Raw genomic sequence first — 5,842 nt, 5'->3', positions numbered from 1 at the left:
ACGCTCACTGTTCATCCAATCGATCGGCTTCAGTTAGCAGCAGTAGCGAAGGAATCGCTCGATCGGGTTCAGTTAACAGCCATCGATCGATCGCTCGGGTTCAGTAATGCGTAGCCTGCAGTACAATCGCTCGGGTTCAGTTAGAGCCCAACGCCTCGCTCGGGTTTAGTTAGAGCCAACGCCTCGCACACACGCGCGTACGTGTACGAGAGAAACGCGCATCACTCGGCCCCCGACCTCCCACCGTAACCGGGAACTCCCCGAAATTTTCCTCTTCCTCACTTCTACCATGGTTTTTTCCGTCATGGACGGCCCAAAGAATGTCATGCAGCTGCGTCTCCGGCTCGCCCAGGATGAAAAGCCCATTTTCTGTCATGTTTTTTTGTCATAGAAGTAGGATCCCACCACATCTATGATGATACCGGGTTTTGTCACAATTATCGTCATAGAAGTGTCATATGTATGACAGAAAAAAATTCGTTCGGCCCAAAATGTTACGGATGTGTCTTTTTTTTGTAGTGTAGGGTTTGAGAGGAGTTGGTGCTATTGAAGATGTTGATGAAGATATCCCTCCCCAAGATGGGAGAGTTGTTGGTGATGATGATGACGATGATTTCCCCCTCCGGGAGGGAAGTTCCCCTGGCGGAATTGCTCCGCCGGAGGGCAAAAGTGCTCCTGCCCAAGTTCCGCCTCGAGGCGGCGGCGCTTCATCCCGAAAGTCCTCTCCTCCTATATTTCTAGGTCAAAATGACTTATATACAAGAAGAGGGGCACCAGAGGTGGGCCGAGGAGGGCAGCACCCACCAAGGCGCGCCTGGGCCTCCTGGCACACCCAGGTGGGTTGTGCCCACCTGGTGGTTCTCTTTGGTACTTATTTTCTCCAATAATTCTTAAATATTCCATAAAAAATCCTCGAGAAGTTTCAGCTCATTTGGAGTTGTGCAGAATAGGTAGCTTGTAGCTTTTTCTGGTCCAGATTTCCAGCTGCCAGAATTCTCTCCCTTTGTGCATACCTTGCATATTATGAGAGAAAAGGCATTAAAATTACTCCAAAAAGCATTATTATACAATAAAACAACATAAATAACAGTAGGAAAACATGATGCAAAATGGACGTATCACACCGCCTTCTCCATTTGAGAGAGAGCGAATAGAACGCGCCTACACTTCCACTACTCATTTTCTGAGAGAGAACAACCTACTCATGTGTTGAGACCAAGACATTCCAATCCAACCATAAGAATCTTGATCTCTAGCCTTCCCCAAGTTGCTTTCCACTCAAATCATCTTTCCATCATATCCAAACCTATGAGAGGGAGAGTTGAGTGTTGGGGAGACTATCATTTGAAGCACAAGAGCAAGGAGCTCATCATCAACACACCATCTATTACCTTTTGGAGAGTGGTGTCTCCTAGATTGGTTAGGTGTCACTTGGGAGCCTCCGTCAAGATTGTGGAGTTGAACCAAGGAGTTTGTAAGGGGAAGGAGATCGCCTACTTCGTGAAGATCTACCCAAGTGAGGCAAGTCCTTCATGGGCGATGGCCATGGTGGGATAGACAAGGTTGCTTCTTCGTGGACCCATCGTGGGTGGAACCCTTCGTGGACTCGCGCAACCGTTACCCTTCGTGGGTTGAAGTCTCTATCAACGTGGATGTACGATAGCACCACCTATCGGAACCATGCCAAAAATCTCCGTGTCTACATTGCGTTTGCTCCCTCCAAACTCCTCCCCTTTACCTTCATATGCAATGATTTACATTCCGCTGCTATACTCTTAGAATTGCATGTGTAGGTTGATTGCTTGACTTGTGTTAAGTTGCTAAAATCTGCCAAGACTTAAAATTGGGAAGAGGCTAGATTTTTATTTGGTCACGTAGTCTAATCACCTCCTCTCTAGACATACTTTCAATCCTACAAAAGGTGTGTCCTCAATGACCATATTTTGGTCCACCTTTTGTGATCACATGTTGCAGCACCAGCAACACACATAAATAGTGCGGAGAGTCATGAGGTGATGTGGAAGCTACTCGACCAATTCATCGCCTGAAGACGAAGGAACTCGAGTGTTGTACAGCCGCGGAGCAGGCGCTCCATGTCATCCTTCGGTATGCAGATGGTCATGAGCTCGAGGTGCTTCAGTCATGGTATGAAAAGAGCGGGCGCGTCATTAAGGGGGATGGCAGTTCATGAACTTGGCAAAGCATAGCATGGGCGCGAAGCGGAGCGCGGACGTTGGCAGCGAGCAGATATGCCCATCATTAAAATTGAGCTCGTCGAGCTGATCTAGGGCGGGGGATCAGAACCACTCGTCAAGCTTGCCTCGGTCCTTGCCATTGGAATGGAACTTGCCCGTGATAAGGCCTCTGATTGGGCCCTGGTGACTACCGAGGATCTGGGAGAACGCATCCAAGCTTTTGTGATAGCCATGGCAGAGCTCGTGGGTGTTGAGGAGGTCGAGAGGGTTGGAGAGCCATAGGGGCGCCTCCGCTGGGATAGGACGGTTGTCCTCGCCCTATATTTGATTGGGAGGAGGGATATGATGACTGTCAACATATCATCAAGGAGGTTGCTGATGAAGTCTAGGCCTGCTGGGTCACTTGTTGTTCTTTATTGAACCGCCTCCACTTGTTGGCAGCCTCGTTCTCCACCTCGTCGGCGATGATAGAAACCTCTGCCTCCATATTCACCCTGTGCTTTGGTGCTTCAGCAGCCCGGGCGTCACCACTGCCTCAGATGGGGCACTTCGGCGGCATCCTCATAAACAGACGGCTTTGAGGACTGAGAGTTGCGTTGAGGATGCGGGTAAAGAGAGAGGATTGTGTGTGTGGTGAGGATGGGGGGTGCGGTCGCTTGGGCGCGCCATTAATACGGACCAGTGAGAGCAAGTCAGGTGGTGGTCAAACGCTGTCTTGCTTCCCGGTGAGCCTGCATGGCGGACTTCTGGCATTCCTATACCATCATTTCACATAGCTACTCGCACGCCTCCCGGTGACACTGCACAGCGAAAACGCCTCCCATCAATTCACACACCTACACGCACACCATGCGTCTTGTCAACTCACGCCTGCTTGCATGCCACACAGGGCGCGTGGTACCTATATTATTTTTGTTTTTTGATGATTCATTCTGCCACTTTACTGCTTAACCGAAGCATGGCACAGTCTAACGCACACGGTCTGAATAAATATTCCTATGAGATATTGGTTGCCAATTACTAATAATCTCCCATTTATAAGTAGATTATATCAAAACTTGCCTCAAATTTGACGAAAAAATACAATATCACAGTCTACTGGTGTCCATATATGACACCACGATAAGTTTCATGAATTTCAACTAAGTTTTCGATTTACTGAATTTTAAAAATCAATATTCTCGATGTTTTGAAATTTCTTTCACGGGGAAACATGCACCCAGGGATACACATATGTCTTTGCAATCCATTTTGGTGCACATGTAGCTCAAATGTGATTTTTGCATATTAAATCCCTAGGAAATCAATCAATGTATAAAACGGGTCGAATGATCTCTGTTTTTTCTCAAATTTTAACAGACACTCCTTTGGTCACATGTTCACTGCAGAAAAAGTTTGGCATGCTTGAGAGTGGAGGTGGTGGTGCAAGATGTGTGTCTCTATGTGTGTGCAGGGGGGGTCCATGAGTACACTACTAGTCGTGAGCCTCCATGACGTGGGATTATTGATCATTTTGTGAGTCATGTATATATGCCACATCAAATTCGTGAATTGGTTATTTAAAGCATTACACAACCCTTTCATACATACATGTTCGGGCCACTGTCATGCATTGGTGGTCCTCTCGGACACTCCCTCGTGTGGTTAGCAGCAACGTGCCCATTTGTTAGCCCGCAAAGGTTTTCAGTTTCAATCGACAACAAGAGGCATCAGACCGAAGGTGGATTCATCTTGGCATGAGTGTTACGGTGTGGATCATGGTGAGATTCCATATCAAAGTTCGGGCATGTATGTACATATGAGTCCCACCCATCGGCTCGAAGTGAGGAGGCTAAGCATCGTGAACCTCTGTGTAGTGCGTTTTCCGGTTTGGGAAGCATGTGCCACGTCAAAATTGTGCATTGGGTATTCATACATCACACAACACATGACAATATGCACGCGGTGGTTGTCCTATGACACTCGCTTGCGTGTGACTCTCTGTGGGCCCGCGAGGTCTTCGTTGATCAATTGAACGTACAACGAGAGAGAGGTTAATTTGACCAATAAGGATAGTTTTTTTTGTTTGTGTTACGTATATGCACGGTAGGAGTATGTAGTACAAGTCAAAGAGGGGAAACATGTATATAGTACCACATGCTAGTATATGAGACATGTGGGGTAACTACCACCGGGTGGTAGGATGTATTTTCCCTATATATATATATATATATATATATATATATAAAATATGTGTGTGTGTTTGTGTATGTGTGTGTGTGTGATAACCTCGCTCCATGTGGGGACTTTCTGGTTCCCGAGGCAGGTGCCACATCAAAGTTGTGCATTGGTATTCAAACATAACGCAATACCATACAGGCGGTGGTTGCCCTATAGGAACTCACTCGCGTGTGGCGCTTCCATCTGTGGCCCCACGAGGTCGTCCTCCATCACTTTGACCCAACGAGAGAGGGGCACATTTGACGAACAAGGAGAATTAATTCTTTTAGGGTTGTGTGAGGGTAGGAGTATATATATAGTAAGTGTCGAAGGGGAATGGGACCAACTGAAGGAAATATGCCCTAGAGGCAATAATAAAGTTATTATTTATTTCCTTATATCATGATAAATGTTTATTATTCATGCTAGAATTGTATTAACCGGAAACATAATACATGTGTGAATATATAGACAAACAGAGTGTCACTAGTATGCCTCTACTTGACTAGCTTGTTAATCAAAGATGGTTATGTTTCCTAACCATAGACAAAAGAGTTGTTATTTGATTAACGGGATCACATCATTAGTTGAATGATCTGATTGACATGACCCATTCCGTTAGCTTAGCACCCGATCGTTTAGTATGTTGCTATTGCTTTCTTCATGACTTATACATGTTCCTATGACTATGAGATTATGCAACTCCCGTTTACCGGAGGAACACTTTGTGTGCTACCAAACGTCACAACATAACTGGGTGATTATAAAGGTGCTCTACAGGTGTCTCCAAAGGTACTTGTTGGGTTGGCATATTTCGAGATTAGGATTTGTCACTCCGAATGTCGGAGAGGTATCTTTGGGCCCTCTCGGTAATGCACATCACATAAGCCTTGCAAGCAATGCAACTAATGAGTTAGTTGCGAGATGATGTATTACGGAACGAGTAAAGAGACTTGCGGATAACGAGATTGAACTAGGTATTGGATACCGATGATCGAATCTCGGGCAAGTAACATACCGATGACAAAGGGAACAACGTATGTTGTTATGCGGTATGACCGATAAAGATCTTCGTAGAATATATAGGAACCAATATGGGCATCCAGGTCCCGCTATTGGTTATTGAACGGAGACGTGTCTCGGTCATGTCTACATTGTTCTTGAACCGTAGGGTCCGCACGCTTAAGGTTTCGATAATAGTTATATTATGAGTTTATGTATTTTGATGTACCGAAGGTTGTTCGCAGTCCCGGATGTGATCACGGACATGACGAGGAGTCTTGAAATGGTCGAGACATAAAGATTAATATATTGGACGGATATATTTGGACACCGGAAAGGTTTCGGATGAGATTGGGACTATATCGGAGTTCCGGGAGGTTACCGGAACCCCCCGGTAAGTATATGGGCCTTATTGGGCCTTAGTGGAAAGGAGGGAGAAGGAGCAA

Source organism: Triticum dicoccoides, chromosome 6B (assembly GCF_002162155.2).
Source record: "Triticum dicoccoides isolate Atlit2015 ecotype Zavitan chromosome 6B, WEW_v2.0, whole genome shotgun sequence".
Lineage (NCBI taxonomy): Eukaryota > Viridiplantae > Streptophyta > Magnoliopsida > Poales > Poaceae > Triticum > Triticum dicoccoides.
Note: the sequence above shows the minus strand (reverse complement) of the source record.